The sequence below is a fragment of the Eubalaena glacialis genome, chromosome 12 (assembly GCF_028564815.1).
Source record: "Eubalaena glacialis isolate mEubGla1 chromosome 12, mEubGla1.1.hap2.+ XY, whole genome shotgun sequence".
NCBI classification, from domain to species: Eukaryota; Metazoa; Chordata; class Mammalia; order Artiodactyla; family Balaenidae; genus Eubalaena; species Eubalaena glacialis.
In genome coordinates, this window is record NC_083727.1 from 47,029,545 (window position 1) to 47,049,106 (window position 19,562).

At 37.7% G+C, this 19,562-nt stretch overlaps 1 long non-coding RNA gene across 1 annotated transcript in view; it reads left to right on the forward strand.

The window, feature by feature from the left end:
* LOC133102550 (uncharacterized) overlaps nucleotides 1–19,238 on the forward strand; it is an 82,981-nt gene extending 63,743 nt beyond the window's left edge. The window contains exon 3 of the long non-coding RNA XR_009702988.1: nucleotides 19,170–19,238. This is a non-coding gene — a long non-coding RNA (uncharacterized LOC133102550). The remainder of the gene's footprint in view (nucleotides 1–19,169) is intronic.
* The last annotated feature ends 324 nt before the right edge of the window (nucleotides 19,239–19,562 follow it).

Consider the following 19,562-nt stretch of genomic DNA (forward strand, 5'->3'; position numbering starts at 1 on the left):
ACTGAGTGCCACCAAAATTTGTCTGTTGAAGTCCTAACCACTAGCGCCTCAGGATATGACTTTATGTGGAGATAGAGTTTTTACAGAGGTAATCAAGTTCAAGGTCATTAGGGTGGGCTTTAATCCAGTATAACTGGTGTTCCTACAAAAGGGGGAAGTTTGAAGACAGACACACATACAAGGAGAACACCACGTGAACATGAAAAAGGCCATCGACAAGCCAAGGAGCAAGACCTGTAACAGATCGTTCCCTCACAGCCCTCAGAAGGAACCAACCCTGCCAGCATCTTGGTTTTGGATTTCTAGCCTCCAGAACTGGAGACAATAAATTCCTGTTGTTTAAGCTACCCAGTTTGTGGTACTTTGTTCAGCAGCCCTAGCAAATTAATACAACACCCAACCTGAATAAATTTAAGGAGTAAATAAGCAGCAGAAATCCTGATTGTATTTGAGTCATTCCAGAGAGTAAAGTGAAATTTTATTTGTTTGAAATGGAATTAAGTGGGAGTTTTTGTGATTTTTATTTGTAATCAAAAGAATTTTAACTGAAAACAATGACATATACATATATAGCTGTTTGAAATCTAGCACTGTATTTTTACAGTGCTGGATTCTTAATATTACACTGTACAAACTTGAATAAGATTCCAGCCCAATACTATAGTTTTGCTAAAACATCACATTTAGAGTCTGTGCTGTGGGACAATAAGTAGGATCTTACACTTCTCTTATTGCAACACCATGGATAGGTATAAAATAGGTAGGCGTGTTATTTTAAATTCCATCCTGTACTAAGTCACATGTTTAGAATTTAGTATATTACCAACCAAGAGTAAATTTTTAAAAAATCAACTCTCATTTGGGGTTTTTCCTGACTTTGTTTTGTTTACTACTTCAAATATTGTTATAGTTAAGAAACAACTGACTACATCTTGTTAAAGCTCTTTCCTAAGAGTCAATAATAAATTATCTGCCTTATATGAAGCTTGAGTCAGTTCTAGCAGAGTGATACCCTTTTGATGGAGAACTCAGTGAACCAGCAGCTCTCCTACCTAATATAATAGTCTAGAACTTGAGCTATATAAAGACCTCTGAATAAACAATACAAATGTTACAAAGTCCACACAAGAAAGCTCAAAGCTTTATTGACAGACATGGCCCTGAGTCCTCAGCTGATGTCTGTGTACTCACGCTTTGTATGTAGTTCCAACAACTTTGTTGATGTAGTTCCTAAGTCCAAAGCAGAGTAAAAGTCATAAAAAGAAGGGGACATTTTACTCCTCCTATGCACGATGACCAGACTCAGAAGGAAAATTTAAAAACTCAGTGGCTAGGAGGGAACCAAAAAGGATAAAATGCTACAGTAAGTTGAAAACAGTTGCCTGGAGTCATTTAATAACAGAAAAAAGAGTTCTTTAGGTCTTGAGGTCATTTTTATATTAGAGTGTGATATAATAATTGATGCTCAAAGTGGCCCTGAGTCATTTTGAAAAAATAATTATTGTGATCAATATGCCCTGTTTAAGGTGGTAGAAAATTGCATAATATATTTAAGAATGATTTCCATTTAAAGTTGTTCAGGGCTTCCCTGGTGGCTCAGTGGTTAAGAATCCACCTGCCAATGCAGGGGACATGGGTTCAAGCCCCGGTCCGGGAAGATCCCACATGCCACGGAGCAACTAAGCCCATGCGCCACAACTACTGAGCCTGCGAGCCACAACTACTGAGCCCACATGCCACAACTACTGAAGCCTGCGCGCCTAGAGCCCATGCTCCGCAACAAGAGAAGCCACCGCAATGAGAAGCCCGTACACTGCAACGAAGAGTAGCCCCCCGCTCTCCACAACTAGAGAAAGCCCGTGCACAGCAACAAAGACCCAATGCAGCCAAAAATAAATAAATAAATAAAATAAATTTTTAAAAATTTATTTAAAAAAAAGTTCAAATATCAAAAGGATTTGGCACTTTCAGAGGAAAAGATTTAGTAACTGGAAAAAATTTAGTCTCTACATAGTTGCGGTTTTATTAATATCCCAATTAAAGTATTTCCTTTGCTAAGATGCCTCCATTTATGATTGTACCTTAATTTATCGGACTTTACTTCATAAGATAAGGCATTTATTCCACTGGTTGAAAATAAATTATAAAGCAATACTTAAATGTTTGTAGTACTCTTATTTATTAAGGCACATTGAAAGCTGTATTGTGTCAGAATAAGGGACGCCCACAATATCAGCATACAGGAGAAATTCACCAAGATGAATGGATTTCGAGTGAAGAGATTTTATTAAAATGTACGCCTCTCATTTTTGGAGCTCTACAGCTAAAGGAGAAGCAGGAGACCATAAACAAGGTGGTATATTTTCAGCAGTGTTTCAGATATCTTCTTTTTCTCAGCATCAGATCAACTGGTACATTGTTATTCAAATTATATTCAAAGAGTCCAATAATGTCAGTTTAGGATTGAAAAACAAAGGCTGAGATCATATCAGATGAAGTTCTCAGTATTATAATTAAACGAAGGTAATGTTTATCATATTGAACAAAGAAACTGTCTAACAAAATTTACCCCAGGTTTTGAACCATGGGCTCACGTTTGCCTACTCTTTGGTGACTCTGCGACAACACCTCTAAGTGTGAAGTTAGGTGAGGGATGCTAACGAAGGAGAACAGCTTATTTACAACAGCATTGCAGGCAGAGTTCTTTCAGAGTTCAAGCATACCATCTTTCCTTCCCAAGGAGCAATTGCCTTGCACATATGCTCTACGAATACCAAATACAAGGAACCTGGTTTTTAATTACGAAGTAAAATATCATTCCAGAATTGCATGATTGGTGGTTGCCTTTTGCAATGCAATGAACATAAGGGAACCTGACATTAAATGTCTGATGTGTTGCCATGACATTTTCTGGAATTTTATTTTATGCCACTTTTAAGGTGCAAACTACGTTAAATTTGAATTCCTTGGTGGGTAATAGAGTGGTACAGAATTAAAGAACCTAACTCTGATGTTGGAATGTCTATCCTCACAGAATGTATAGTTCAGATTTTAGAAAAAAAGTAAATACAGAAATAGAGACACACTGGGGTCTTTATTCTCTCCTTACAGTAGTTATATGTTTTGCTGGATATAGAGGCCATTTAGTCAGGGAGGGATGTCTCTAGCTTTCCCTTTGAGTAAAGGGAAACATAATAGAGTGGAGGAAAAGACCATGGCAGTCAGTGCCCACCACATTTGAATGTGCAGGCCACTGAAACTGAGAGAAAAGGATCACAGACTGTGTAGTGTGTATATAGGTATGCGCGGGGGGGAATTGGTTTCATGACCTCCCGCAGATACCAAAATCCACAGATGCTCAAGTCCCTTAACTAAAATGGTGTAATGCAGTTGGCCCTCTGGATCCTCCGATTCTGAATCCACAGATTCAGCATTCCCAGACTCAACCAAATGCAGAATCCGTGGATATGGAACTCCAAGATCGGGGGCCGACTGTATTCCTACACATTACAGAGTTGCTGGAAGAAGCAGTAGTACAACTGACGTTGCTCTAGTTCTCTCTATTCCAAAGTGCCTTTTAGAGTAAATATTATTTGCTCAGCAGGTTTCAACCCGTATAAACCGGAGGATAATGAACGCTAGTTTTTCCCTTTCCTATACCTGTATTTTCTACAACTGCAACCTTCTTTTGTTCATTACTCCCCAGAGATCTCTGACATTCTGAAAAGTGGAGAGCCCAAATCTTAAAGCTGGAAGACACTTCAAGACATCCTCTGTTCTGTCACTGTAAGAGCAAAGGGCAATTAAGTATCATGATTATAATATGGGCTTATATAAATAAAACATAATATAAAAAGCTGGGTCATCCTACTTGAAATGGTTTTCAAAGGTTCAGTATGGTCCAAATGCCTTTGACCTCTAAAACACCCAATACAGCTAAACATGATACAGTAAATTTAGTGAGTGAATAGTTACTATTTTTTAGATTATCGTGAGGAGGGTTGATACAGAGACTTTAAAAATCTATTGTCTTGTTTTTAAGTATCACACCAATAGCTCATGTATGCACTTTTACTCCAACAGTCAGCTGAACGTGTGGAAATAAATCCTTATTTCTTTCCTCAGCCCCACCTAGACTGTTCTTGCCTTCCCCCCTGCCTGTCCCAACCTTCAGAGCCAGTCCAAAAGGTCACCATCCATGGGCCTGTCTCCATGAGACCTCAGTATTATAATTTTCGTTGACCTTTTACTCATTTTCTTGTATTCCACTGTTCCTAACAGAGTGTTTTGCATATAGCAATTATTTAATAAACGTTTGTTGACCTCAGTTAACAGCTGCCCTCCTGCCAACCTTAAGATACAATTTAGAATTTTCTTAGGGTCAGGAACTAAGTCATCTGCTTGTTGACCTCTTCCCACTCCACAATGATAAAATGCAATCTAAAATAGATTGAACTGACCTCAGTGCTTTGCTAAGAACTACTTACATGCAGTAGTATGCTAAAATTACATACAATAAACTGAATCACTTTGCTGCACACCTGAAACTAACACAATATTGTAAATCAACTAAATTAAATCAACTAAACTCCAGTATAAAATAACAATTAAATTTAAAAAAGAAAAAAATTACATACAATACATTTATTCAGATTTACCATGTATCAGGCACAGCAAGGTCACTGTGCTAAGACTTTTATAATCATGATCTTACTTATCTCTCATAATTTTGTTAAAATAGGTAATAATGTTACCCCCATTGAGACCTAGATTCATTAAGGAATTTGCTTAATCCTATTCAGCTCATTAACGGCAAACCAAAGACTTGAAACCGTGCACTTAACTACTGATTCTATTGTGCCTCTTCAGGTGCCCAAAGCAAGTCAAGAAGTAGGAAGAACTAAGTTCTAGAGTTTCTAGTGCATGGTTGAGCAAACAGGTCATCTGATTTCTTCATGCTTTTTTTTTTAAACCAATATTATAAATCCAGTAGTATATCTGTACTACTAGGTACATAGAAGGCTTGAGGAAATATTAAGCCAGCTTCTAAATATGGCATTTATGGAAACATGATACTTTAAGTCAACTTTTAGTCCAAGAATTATGTTTCATTTATATCAAGTGCTATAATTGACAAAGTATTTTCATATATATTATGTCATTGGGTTCTTAAAACCATTCAGAGACTATTATTATCTGGCTTTACTGAAGAGGATTTGAGTTTGTGAAAGGTGAGGTAACTTCCATCAAATCATACAGCAAGTAAGTGTGTAAGAATTAGTTCTTTTTATTATACTCATTTTATTTTATTTTTATCATACTCTTTTTATTATAATCATTTATAATAATGATTCTGGAATATCTCAACACATATTAATATCTCAACATATATGTGCATTTGTAATCGACTTCACTAAACTACTAAAAAAAGTTTACAGTTTACTAATAACAATAATAATAGCAGCTTTACCACTTTCACACAGGTTGAACACATGAATTGTCATCCAAACCAGGACCCCCTGAGAATGACAAATGCCAAACTAATTGGGAAGCTGAGACAACAGTCATAAATTGGACCAGCCCAGGCAAACTGGGACTTGTGATCCCCCAATTGAAACAGCACCTATCTTGTGCTAGGTCCTATTCTAAACACTTTACATGAATTAATTCGCTTAATTCTCAAACCTTATGAGGTAGGAATTATACTCATTTTTCAGATGAGAATTTTGTGATGTGTTTAAGGTCACACAGCATTCGTGGATTCTTTTCAGTGCTCTATGCTCTACTGAATCTCTTCGCTTGCTTACAGTAGGGAAAGGGAGAGCAAAGGCCAAAAGAATAAAGACCTGGGTAAAGGCAAGCAACGGTTATGAGAATTTCGTAGGTGAAAGAGACAGCTAGCTGTTTTCTAGTGCCAGTAGCAGGGTTGGGGGAATAGTTTGTGGGAAGCAGTGGCAATTAACTAAGGAAGTATAGATAATATATCTAACAATCTTGCTGGTTACTCTTTTTTAAAAAATTATTGCACATTTACACACATTAGTGGTGGTTTTGATGTACTTGCTACTCTTGGATAATTATTTAATGACCTGTGAACAATTAGCTAGGTAAGCCCTCTAAGCAATTGACTTTTGTATGTTTCTAGGTAAGATGAGTGAACCAATCAGGATTAATTTGTTATATTAATTGGATCCAGCCTGGGATAGATCCCAGTTTCTCACTCTGAGAAGCCCTCGGGCTTGTCGTGCCTCTGCTAAGGCTAAAGTTTGTTTGTTTTTTCCTAAGTGGGTGTCATCAGTGTGAAGTCCTGGACCCTTTCTCTTAACTACATTCCTTTTCTTCTCTGCTCTGTCGCCTCTTAGTTTGTTGAGAGAAGGCTGTTGGCATTCCACTTCACTTGTCAGGCTGCATATAAAGGCAGAGATTGGAGATCTACAAGTGAAAAGAAATATTTCAACAAACAATGCCTGGTACTTTCAATCTGATCACTTTACAAACAAGCAGATGCTTTCTTTATTGTACAGATGACCTCATCAGGGAAAGTAGATTAAGCTCTGGATCACTCTACTCAGAGCCATCCTCCAGCACTTCTCAAATCACAGGCCTATTCTTCTGCTCTACTCTTCCCTTAAAAAACAAGGACAACCCTAAGTAACATTCATCTATTCATGTTTTTAAAAAAATGAGTAAATATTTATACCTCAAAGAGTTAAATGTAAATAATGTTTCACTAAGTGTGATAAATTGCATTCACAATGATTTTAAAGCAAACTGTGTTTGTGGCAGGCATTATGCTAGAATTTCTTTCATAACATTTAATTCTCACAACATTCTAGTACTACTTTCCCATTTTAAACATAAGATAACCACAGGTTAGAGAGATTACATAACTTGCTTAAGGTCAACAGTAATCTCTTCAAGAGACAAATATGCTGTCTTGGTTTCTACCAAAATTAAATTTTTTTTCAAAAAGGTGCACAAGAATATTTGCACTTCTCTTTAATAATATCAGTTAATGATATATCACTTTTGTGCATTTACTACATACTAATCATTATGCTAAATACTTTTCATATATATCTGTACTTTACTTTTACCAAAACCTTAGGAAAAAATCACTATTATCTGCATTTTACAGATGAGGAAATGGTAGCTAAATAATTTATCCAAGGTGATTAATAAGTTGGAGAGCTGGAATTCAAACCAAAGTATTTTTAATAGTGCAAGCGGAGTCCTTTAATAAAGCATTGATTTTGCACAGCATTGATAGTCTTTTTATAATTTTATATATTTTTAAATTTAAGTTACTTACACACTTTTTTCCACAAAATTAAATACAGGTTGATGACCTTAAATTTTCTATTCAGGATTCTTAAATACTTCTGCCATAGGATCTGGACACCAGTAAGCCAACCACTCTACCTAATGAGGTATAATTGAAACCGAGCAGGACCCTGTGGGACTCCTGGGTACAAATCATTTCTGTGCACCCTATTTCTTGTTTGTAGGAAATCGGCTTCTTTTAGCCTCCTTGACCTTCCCTGAGTTCCAAAGGGCAGATTCAAACAGTTGCTAATCAGGGAAGGGAGAGAATGCAGAAACAAGGGACGAGCAGTCAATAAACTATAGTGCAGACTTGGGGCAGGGTCCTGGTTCCTCAAGGAACATACATGACAGTATCTTTGAGCTCTTCCGCAGAGCTAAGGCCCCCCCACAGCCATGGAGGATGGTAACTTCTGGCTGAGTCCAAGATACCTAGAGCACCGCCCTGTTACCTCACCACCAACCAATCAGAAGAAAGTCACACACCTTGCAGCCCTCACCCCTAATTTTGCCTTTGACTGCTCTTCCCTTGTTTCTGCATTCTCTCCCTTCCCTGGATCTGGAGGTGACCATCCTGTTAAGTCTCCTGTTTGGCCACTGCCTGTTTCAGCTGCTTACAAAGTTTATGTCTGACAGGGTCCAACAGTTTCAGACTAAGATGTTGTTTCTGTGTGGGTGGAAGCTGGTTTAGATACAGAATACGTCCATTTAGATCAGGTGGAGAGAGACTTTTACTCTACTAGATAGGACAGCACCCACTCCTACTGGAAGTAGTCACAGAAGAAAAAGACCTCTGCCCCAATTCCCTGGAAATATCTTGAGTATGAAGTCTCTCAGGGGAGAGTTATTAGGGAACCATTGACCAAAACTGCCCACCTTCGCCAGGCAGGATAAGAACTGCTTGCATGAGCTGTTTCACAACAGGAGGTCCCAATAAGGAACACAGTGCTGCCAGGATAATTTGGGAGGGGCCAAAAAGAGGGAGGAGATGCCAGCCCATAATATGTCCTGCCAACCTCCCAGAAACCCTCACGCTGGAATCCATCTTGGCTGAGAGATGCTCCCGCCACCAGGAAGGACCCTGAGGCAGACCAAATATGGTCACGAACAAGATGATTGGCCAGAGACAACCCAGAAAGCTAACCCCATCTCCATAAAACCTGAGACTGCAAGCCACACGGCAGAGCCTTTCTCCTGGGTTCCCTTACCCTGCTGCTCTCCACTCTAGCACCCCATCCCAATGAAGTCTTTTGCTTTGTCAGTATGTGTGTCTCCTCAGACAACTCATTTCTGAGTGTTAGACAAGAGCTCACTCTCAGGCCCTGGAAGGGGTCCCCCTTCCGGCAACAATAATATAATAATATAATATAATATAATATAATATAATATAATAATATAATAAATCCCATTTATTCAATCCATCACTGGAGAGCTATGAAGAAACAGGGAAGGGACTTCCCTGGCGGTTCAGTGGTGAAGACTCTGCACTTCCACTGCAGGGGGCGTGGGTTCAATCCCTGGTCAGGGAACTAAGATCCCACATGCCATGTGGTGTGACCAAAAAGAAAAAAAAAAGAAAAAAAAAAACAGGGAAGAGTGAAGAAAAGGCATTTAGAAGCTCAGGTGTGAATCTAGAACAGTCTAAAAATTTACCCTTGACTCTTCTGTAAGAGAATAATACGTGCTATAGGTCAGGATATCTCCACCTCAGCACTGTTGCTATTTTGAGCTGGATAGTTCTTTGTTGGGGGTTGGGGAGGGGATGCCCTGTGCATTGTAGGGTATTTAGCAGCATTCTTGGCCTCTACCTGCTAGATACCAATAGCATCCCCCGTGTGATGACAATAAAGTGTCTTCGACATTGTCAAATATCGGGAGGGGGCAGGATGCAAAATTGCCCTGGTAGAAAACCAATGCTCTAAAGCTCTGGGAGGGCTTGGTGGGTCCAAATCCCTAACAAAATACTTGTTCTTCGTCTTTACTGTTTTCTTTTGCTATATTATATCTTCAGGTGTTGGAGAAACCAATTAATTGAGCACATGATTCTCAGATGTTGAAAGACTCTATTTACAGCTAATCAGTTGACTTTGATACAAACAATGCAGGTTTTTGTATTACAAAGGAGCTAAAGACATCAAATGACATACAGTTGTGTTTCATTATCAGTCATTAACTCCACCCTCTTCCAGATTATCAGGCAAAATATGCCATTTAAAAGGTCGGAGCCCACTTTTCCAGGATGACCTGACTTTATATTTTGTTGTTATTGATCACCTAACAAAATGAAAGAGGAAATGTATCTTGTCCCACAACATATTTTAAAACAATATCTTACACTGTTGTTTTCAACTTTTTTTTTTTAAGCAAGCAGAACTCTCTTCCTTAGACATCTGTTGGAAAAAAATTAGCGTTTAAAATAGATGAAAACAGTACCCTAGTAATATGCTCAGCTGTAAAGTCAATTTGTACTATTTGCTTATTATAGTCAGTCATGTTAAGAGACTGTTCTTATGAACATGGGTATTCAAAATGAACAGGAAAGATTAAAAAAAAAAAGTTAGGAAAGACTGTGGCAGGTTTATATCAGTTTTACCATCCAATTTTTTTCTTTATTTGAAAAATAAAATTGACTCAAGAAAAGTTATAGTTCATACTGTTAGGGATTAGTATCTGAATTTACACTTTTAGCTATACAGCCAGAATCTTTCCAGAATTAAAAGAAAAAATTCAGGCACATTAATTATTAATAAATGACACATTTGCAGTAAATTCAAATATCTACATAGAGGTGGCAAGAGAAAGTGGGTCAAGTGAACATACTGATGGTTTCTTATTTGGTATAGAACATTTCAGTGTAGTATAGATTTTCTTTTTAAATTATAATTCTTATATGTTATTGAATGTATTTTTATTATATTTTATTTATTTTTAATTTATTTGAAAGCATATTTTTATAATGAAATTTGAGCTCAGTATTTATAGAACAGTTGAGTCACCTCCCAGAAATTCTCAGAAAGACAGTTTGAAAAGCATAACCTTACTTTTTTTTTTTTTTTACTTATTCAAATGCCAGTGATATTTGTGAATCAAAACTACTAAGCATTTTATCATCTGTACTTGATAATTTTCATATGGAATGGTACTTAATTTTTTTTTAATAATGAATTAAAACCCTTTTATTTTAGCTCCTGTTATGAAGGAACTTCTGAGCACTTATACTTTATTTTTTCCATCTGTGTTGCAAATTTCTCCCCCCTAGTTCTTTAAAAACTTTTCTTTAAGATTTTTTTAAAAATGACTATATCAAACTTATAGAAAAGTTGCATGAACAGTTCAAAAAACTTCCATATCTCATGTAGACAGGATGCTTAAAACTCCAGTGTACATTTCTCAAAAACAAAGATACTCTCCTCTTAATCCCAAACAATCCTCCAAATTAGGAAATTGATACAATGCTACCTTTCAATCCACAGACCCCATTCAAATTTTGACAGCTTTTGCAGTCTTTTTCCTTTATGAACCAGAATCATGCATTGTGGTAATTTTTACCACTCTTTACTTCTCTTTAATCTGGAGCATTTCCTTAGTCTTTCCCTGTGATTCATGACCTTGACAGATTGAAGAGTACAGGCATTTCATTTGATAGGATGTCCCTCAACCTGGGCCTTTATGAGGTTTTCTTATGACCAGACTCAGATCATTCCTTCCTGGCAGGAAGACCTCAGAAATGATGCTGTGCTCTTCCCAAGTTGATCGCACAATGGAAGCTCAGGATGAGCATCTATCCCACCCCTGGTGATGCCAACCTTGAGCACTCGGTCAAGTTGCCAGCTTTCTCCACCTTAAAATCACCATTTCCCCCTTTTTGTAATTGATAAAGATTTTATGTTGAGATAATTCAGGGCTATGCCAAAGGCTTCAAACTCATTAAGCCTCCGCTCACCAGCCTTAGCATCTTTTCCTAATTCCTGCCTGAATTAATGACTATTATATGACTGTCAAATGGCGATTTTCTATTTCCATTATTTATCAGTTGGCATTCTAGTGTTGGATAGATTTTTTTCCCTTCTCCTTCATTTATTTCTTCATTTAATAGTTATTTTTTCATATCAGTATAGATTTATGGATTCCTATTTTATTCAATGGATTGTGATCTGTTACTATCATTACTCTGATGCTCAGTTTTCCAGAATTGTCCAGTTGGAACCTTTGTAAACTTGCTCCCAAGTCTTTTTGACAATCTTTATATCATTCTTTGAACACTTCCTTACGTTCTATGACAAAAAGATAATCCAAGCCCATATTGTATCTTCCCCACCCAAGTGCTGGAATCAATTGTTTATCTAAGGAGTCCTGGTTCCTTTTAGTGGAAAATGTTCTTGGAAACCAAAATCTGCTCTCAGACTGCTCATTGCTACTGGAGTGTCATTGCTTCTAGACTCTCTTGGAAAACAGAGCTGAACTTCTATATGTATATACATACAGGTGCATATATATGTATGTATATATATTTATATACACAAATCTATATTTATCATCTATTATCTAAAACTACAAATTCACTCTAATATTTCCAATTCCAGTTCATAATCTCAGGGTTATTTCTAGCTTTCTCTTTTCTTTCACTTCCTTTGACAGTGAGGAACCTGGCTCTCATTATTGACAATATAGTTACATTTTCTCAAAGTGATTGTCTATAACTAACCTTCCTATCATGCTTTGTTCCTCCTCCACCATCTTCAAGGGGAGGGAAGGAAAATGAAAGCATCTATACTTTTCAGTTTATGGGGCAATTGTGGCCCTGAGCATTCAGTACAGTGCATCTCTAGAAGTATTTCCTAATCATTTTACCTGTCTTGCAGTTTCTCTCCACCTCCAGGTTTGGTAGCAGAGTGATTATAGAATATTTTGTGGAATTAGAGAATAACGTTCAACAGTTGTCCTCAGTCTAGCTACTGTTTCTTCATTTTATCCCCCTTCCCCCTCATCTGTTCTGCCACTGCTGTTGGCTTATTTCTTGCTTGAATTGCTTTAACAGGCTCCTAAATGCCACAGATCTGGTTCCCTTGAAGATCTTCCACATAAACATCAGAGAGATCCTTTTAAAACACAAAGCCGAGTACAACATTCTACTGCTTTAAAATTTCTCAGTGGCTTCCCTATTGCTCCAGACTCATCAACGTGGTTTATAAGGAAATCTATAACTTGATAGATTCTTGTTTTCTCTCCAAATCCATCTCTAGCACTTTCTTTTCTGGACTTCCTATGTCAGCTACCACAGGTGCTTGTATGGATACAAAAGTCATTAAAAGAGTGCTTTTTGATACCAAGCTTTCTGGAGTTGAATTCTCTTTCATTGCCTGATTAAGCTTGTGTTTTGTTTTGTTTTTTTGACCCAGTTACTATTGCTATGAAACTGACCACCCAAAACTTAGTGATATAAAACAATAACCATTTTAAAGCCAGATTTTGTGGATCCAGATTCAGGAAAGGGCCAGTGGGGACAGTTGTACGCTGGGTCTGGCGGATCCATTTCTAAGATGACTCCTCACATGTCTGGTGCCTGGGCTGATGGCTGAAGAATGGTTTCTGCTGGTAGCTGGACATTTTACTGGCAGCTCAGGGATCCAACATGTTTGTTTCAGCAAACCAGGTGGAAGCTGCTTGGCCTTAGAAGTCACATAGTGTCACGTCCACTGTACTGTATTGATTGTAGCAAGATTCAAGGGAAGGGACATAGATTCTTTCAATGTTTTAAAACTGTTTCCCCTTGGAGGTAAAATGGAGGTACTAGAAGTCTGGGTTAAATGAGTATTTTATAAGGGGGCTAATACACAGTAAGAGGTTGATAAATATTAGATATTTTTGTTTTTCAATGACATTTCTGCCTGGAATTTGGGTCCTATTCCTCACTGGCTGATGAAGATGGAGATAGTTCAGCCCCTCTCCCCAGAAGTCTTCTCTCACTCTTAAAAGCTGCCTCAGGAAGTTTCCTGGTTCCCTGACTTCTACAATGCTTTATAAACGCCCATGTATGTGTTTATTTTCCCTACATAATCTGAGGCTTCTAGGGCAAAGACAATCAACAGAGTATCTCTAGCATGCAAGAACCCAAGACCCTGAGATAGGTTGATCATACATCCAATTTTCCTGGGACATTTCCCTTTTACACCTGCTGTTATAGTACAGTTAGTAGTAGTGCCACATTTTATTCTCAAAAAGTTACCAGTTTGGATGATAAATTATGCAGTATCTACTCAAAGAGCCTTCTAGAGTCTCAATCATGTTGGTAAAGGAAAGACTGCCTTTGACCCTCTGATACGCTTTCCCATCATAGCAGCAGTGCTTACAGGTAACACTGGAGCCTGGGAAACTTGCCTTTCACCGAGGGGGTGGGGAGGCTGTGAGGGAAATATGCCTTATGGTATCCCAGTGAGCCAGCCTGTAGTGCTGAATCACTGGCAGCATTTCCCAAAAGTGAGTTAAGAAACCATTTCCCACTGACTCAAAGGGTGTGGGGCTGTCACTGGTCCATACTGACTAGAAAGGAATCACCTGGTTTGCTTTGACTTCCGTTGAAAGGGTAGCGAAAGTCCACTCTGAAACCCCATTCCCTGTTGTTCTCCAAGGGTCTTCTGGTATTGTCTCCTAGATGTCTTTCAGGAAACATTGGCTGGTGAGTGCTCTTAGGTTGTGCTACAGAGGAGTTCGAAATGGAACAAAATTGAATGAGGACTAAATTGTAAATAAGCTAATGCTCAGATGTTTGTACTTACCTGGAAAAACAGGTTTAAAAGATCCAGGAAATAGAGCCATAGGTTCACTCAAGAAGGGAGTTTGAAAGAATGTGTCATCACCTCGGATAGTCCTGCCAATTGCCATTTTCAGAAGTGAATGGGGACTTTTTTTGCCTTTTGGTTGGTCGTCTTCATTTTTCAAAGCCCAGTTTAAGTCCTGCTTTGTCCAAGAAACTTTCCTGAGTTGCCACGGACAGCCTCACCTCTCCTTGACCTCTGCTTCTCCCTAACTCACCTTTATTTAAAAAATTTGCTTATCTGGCAATTCTCCTGTAAGGTCAATAACCTCTGATACAACATTTATGGGTGCCAAGCTCTGTGCTGAGTGCTTTGCCATAATCATTCCTTCTCATCCCTTACCACCAGGTAAGTACTGTTACCTACATTTTACAGGTAAGGAAACACAGGTAACATTGTATTATTATTTATGTTATTAGATTACATCGCCTCTCCCCATCTAACTTGTAATCCTCTCAAGAACTGCAAACAGGTTTCTTATCTCTTGGTATCTTAGCTTCCCCACATGCAGTAGGAACTCAAAGGAGCCAATTGTTGATGTTAATGGCCGGTTTTACTTTCTGTCTACTCCACGAAGATGGAATTTTAAATGTAAATACATAGGTGTGCTCTACAGGCCATCTTTAAAGCCCTAGAAACCTCACATCAAGCCAGGAAAATTAGGTGTGAAGAGAAGGAATAATACGTATGTGGGACTTGCCATTTTGAGAGTCCATTGATGTCTCTTTTGAGTCACAGGAAGCTTTGCTTCAACATTTGTTTAAAGGAGGAAGAAAATGTTGAAAATGTTAGGCACATTGTGACTATTTGAATATTCTCTCGGGTTGATTTCCTGCATTACATCTTTGAAAGTGTCCTGATTTTCATATGTATTCCAGTGCTGAGTGGTATTTCCTGTCTCAGCCTAAAAAATGGGATTTGACTCTTAACAGGAAGTGTCAGTAAAAGCATCAGCTGCAGTGACAGGGATGCTGCAGCAGTGACTAGCACGTTGTAACACATTTGAATTTTGATCTTAAAATAAGCCACACACGCTGAATAAGTATGTAAATGTATATGAAATAAGTATGAGTGCCTTATCATAATTTTAAGTCTGATTTTTATTGTCAAGAATGTTTCCATTTAAGAGTTTTTAAACTCTTGCCTTAAAGGGTTGGCCAAAGATCATTTTTTTGTTTTTTAGTCTCTTATATTCAAATTGTCAGATATTATGTGTGAAGAGGCCATTCAAGGCAGAATCATGAAAATTACAGATGGAAAATTAGGTCATTTTCCTTTTCCAATACAGGCTGCTTTCCTTACAGAATATCTTCAAATATTTTTTCCATCCTTGTTTAGAATGATGTACACGAATGATGGGGCCATTACAGGTTCCCCTGGGAGGTTATTCCACAGAATAATGGGACTTGCTGCAGGTATATTTTTTACCTGATTTTTGACCTAAACTTTTTTTTTTTTTTTGCTCAATTTCATTCTGTTACCCCTTGGACCACCTGTACGGTTCTTCACAGAAGGTTGCAGGATGCTCCTTTTGATAGGAATACTCAAAATAATTAAAGGGATCTAGGTCCATTTATGTTTGATGTGCATAAGTCTGCTTTGTTTACTGTGTGCTTATTGACATGGCCTAAGGAGGCATAACGATAGTGGGTGATTCTTAAACATAATCACAGAACTGGATAAGAAAAAGTTCATAAATATTCTTTTAAGTAGGTATTAAAAATATTAGGCCCCTTCTTTTGGGCATATGCCAGGTCTCTCATTTATGGGAAAATGAATGAAATAAACAACCTGATCAGTCTGGTCTTGGATTGTCTAGAACTTCTCCAGTAAGTTAGACTTGTACTAATATGTTCAGTTCGGCTTCATGCTCTAGCCGTAAACTGGGATTTCCAATATGCCGTATTCCAGAGACACCAACCTTGAGGCTTGATCTGTGCTTTATTGGTCTCTGTATGTCCATGGCTGAGCTCGTGCCTGGCAGATATCAGGCGCTTTGTTGGATAATTGAATCCAATGAATTATGCACTAATTAGAAAGAAAAGTAGTGAGAGCAGCCATGAATCTAGTATTTTTGACACCCAGCGCCAATCATTTTCAATACCCTTATATGAAAAATGTATTTCAGTAATAATTGTGCAATGAAATGAGTAATAACAGCCAGAAGAGAAATATAGACAATAAAATTTTATTATACTTAACAGATAATCATGCAAATAAATTAATTAAAAATAAAAACAAAACAAATGTTACAGAATAAAAATATTTTAGATTTATATATATACATATAAATTAAAATATAATACATTAATGATTTCTTGGGAAAAAGGAAAATATTTTATACTGCCATTTATTCCATTGCTTCCAGAGGCAGTATTGAAGTGACTCAAGTTTGCCTTCTTTGCCTTTACAATCATTGTTTTGAATCTATTGTTTTAAACACTTGAAGCTGTAGTACCCTAGGAACTGGAGATGCTAACTGCCCTCTAGGCAAGCTCAAAGGATTCCAAACCATTTTGAACTTACTCTCTAAGTGAATGTGGACAGCTGAGTCTCTGGGTATACAAATGGAGGTTCCAGAATATGATGTTTATTTAAGAATAATATGTTTTTATATATATGAAGATTACATATGTATTATTAAAACTCAGCAGTAACCACAGCAATTGCTTAGAACTTGGACCAACGAAAGATATTTTAAGTGGGAGGAGTATTTTATCATTGACAATGTTTAGAGTTGGCAGAGCATAGGGAAAATAAAAAGCAGTGTGCCTTTGAGCTTGTTATTTCTTTTAGATTATTACTGAAAAATTCTTAATATTATTTAAAAATTTTAAATTTCTCTACAGACAATGATGACTTGCTTGCACGTGGGGCAGACCGTTCCCATTTCCCTGTCCTGGGGTTCACCACTGTGGAGGATACTAATTTTGCTTTGAACAAAATTTTTGGAAAAAAAAAAAAAAGTTAAAAATCTCAAGTTATCCATTATAGTTTGACTTCCATGGTTTGCAGGTATCCAATACATATTTTTTGAATGCCTAACGAGGAGGGAGAGTGGAGGACGCGTGAAATCCCTCAGAAGGGGGCTGCGGGCATTGGAAAGTAGCAGGCCAGCATCAGGTCCCCGGGGGCAGAACAAGGACGTCAGCAGTTTAGAAAGGGAAGTGAGCAGTAGAATAAAGAACTGATGTTTTGTTCTGTCGGTGATTGTCATGGGCTGCTGGTGGGAAGAGCAGAAGCAAGAGAGTTTCTCTAGGCTTAACTTCCCATCTCATTCTTTTAATTTCTACCTTTGACCAGGGTTAGCCATACATGTTTTCCCCATTCTATTGCTCAGTTCCTGAGAAAACCCTTCCTCCTCTTCCTTCAGTGACTTATCTGCTTCTGTCAATAATCTGGAAATTTTGTGGTGGAACTGCAAAATGGTGAAACACTAAAATGCATCTCAGGTCACGTGGAACATTTGTATGCCAGATGCGTGGTACAAGTAGGGAGTACTTTGCATTAAGTTCTTTCTGACATGCTTCTCTTCTCAGGCTCAGTTTTCTCTTGCTGACTTAGAGTCAGCAGGGAAGCCTCCAACATCCTTTGTAGGCATTTTTATACACTTCCTCTCCAGTTAGAGCAAGGGTAACCAAGAAGTACAATTCTCCGAGATGGCTCTTAGCCATTCTGTTTTAGTCGTCATCACACTGTCCAAGAGAAATCTCGTACAAATATATGAGAATGCCCTGTAACCTATTTCATCTTGGCCCCTCCATCTCCTACTCTCTTATCAAAAATAGAATTTCAGCATACCCATTAGGATGGCTACTACTAAAAAAACAAAAACAAAATAACAGGTGTTGGTAAGGATGTGGAGAAATTGGAACCTTTGTGCACCATTGGTGAGAATGTAAAATGGTGCAGCCACTATGGAAATCAGTATGGCAGTTCCTAAAAAAATTTTAAAAAGAATTAATAGATGTAGCTAGTGGGAAGCTGTTGTATAGCACGGGGAGATCAGCTCGGTGCTTTGTGATGACCTAGAGAGGTGTGATGGGGAGGGTGGGAGGGAGGATCAAGAGGGAGGGGATATATGTATACATATAACTGATTCACTTTGTTGTACAGCAGAAACTAACACAACATTGTAAAGCAGTTATAATCCAATAAAGATGTAAAAAAAAATTAAAATAAGAAAGAGTTAATATATGATCCAGCAATTCCACTTCTGGGCAAGAGAATTGAAAGCAAGGAGGAGATATTTGCACACCCATGTTCATAGAAGCATTATTCATAATAGTCAAGATGTAGAAGCTGCCAAGTCTGTTGATGGATGAATGGATAAACAAAATGTGATATATCCGCACAATGAAATATCACTCAGTCTTAAAAAGGAAGGACATTCTGACACATGCTATGACTTGGTTGAACTTTGAGAACACTATGCTAAGTGAAATAAGCCAGTCACAGAAAGACAAATATTGTATAGCTTAATTTATAGAAGATACCTAGAGTAGCCAAATTCATAGAGACAGAAAGTAGAATGGTGGTTACCCAGGGTTAGGTTGAGAGGGAAATGGAGAGTTGTTGTTTAATGGATACAAAGTTTCAGTTTGGGAAAAAAGTTCTGGAGATGGATAGTGGTGATGATTGCACAACAATATGAATGTACTTAATGCCACTGAACTGTACACTTAAAAATGGTTAAGATGATAAATCATCTAATGTTACATGTTTTTAACCTCAGTAAAAATAAAAGAAAATCTGACAACATTATACACCTTAATCCCACAAAACTGCATGTGAAAAATAATTATGGGTATTTTACCACAATAAAAGATAATTAAAAAATAGAATTTCAAGTTTGATTGTTACACATCACTCTTCATATAAAATAACAGAGAGCTATTTTAGGGGACTTAGAGTCTGATGGCATGGGCCACATGCTCTAGCTCATCCCAGGCAAGTTTTGAAATAATGCTTGGTGGTTGGCGTGGTTTGAATACAGTGCATGGTTAAGCAGTATTACCTTGTTCTTTCCAGGTCAAAGAGAGGAACAGAAGAGTAAATCAGAAAAGGAAATGGCCACCACTGTCTAATTAGATGGTACCCTCTGAGATGGAGAGATTACATCCCCAACTCATCTACATCATGTTTAAAGATCTGAATGTTCACTTCAGCTCCTGTTGCATCTTAGTGGAGGCTGCTTGTGCAAAATGACGTTTGGCAAAATAAAGTAAGCAAATTGGATGTCATGTGAATTAAAAGCAAAGTTGGGAAGAACAGAAACCTTCAAAACCTGCAATGGAATATCCACCTTTTGACCTTTAGGTTACCAGGCCAGAGATGGCATGGGATATTAGTAAAAGAAAGCTATGATTACTTTGGAGACTATTGGGCAATAAGAAATAGCAATAATGATGCTTTGAATTAAGC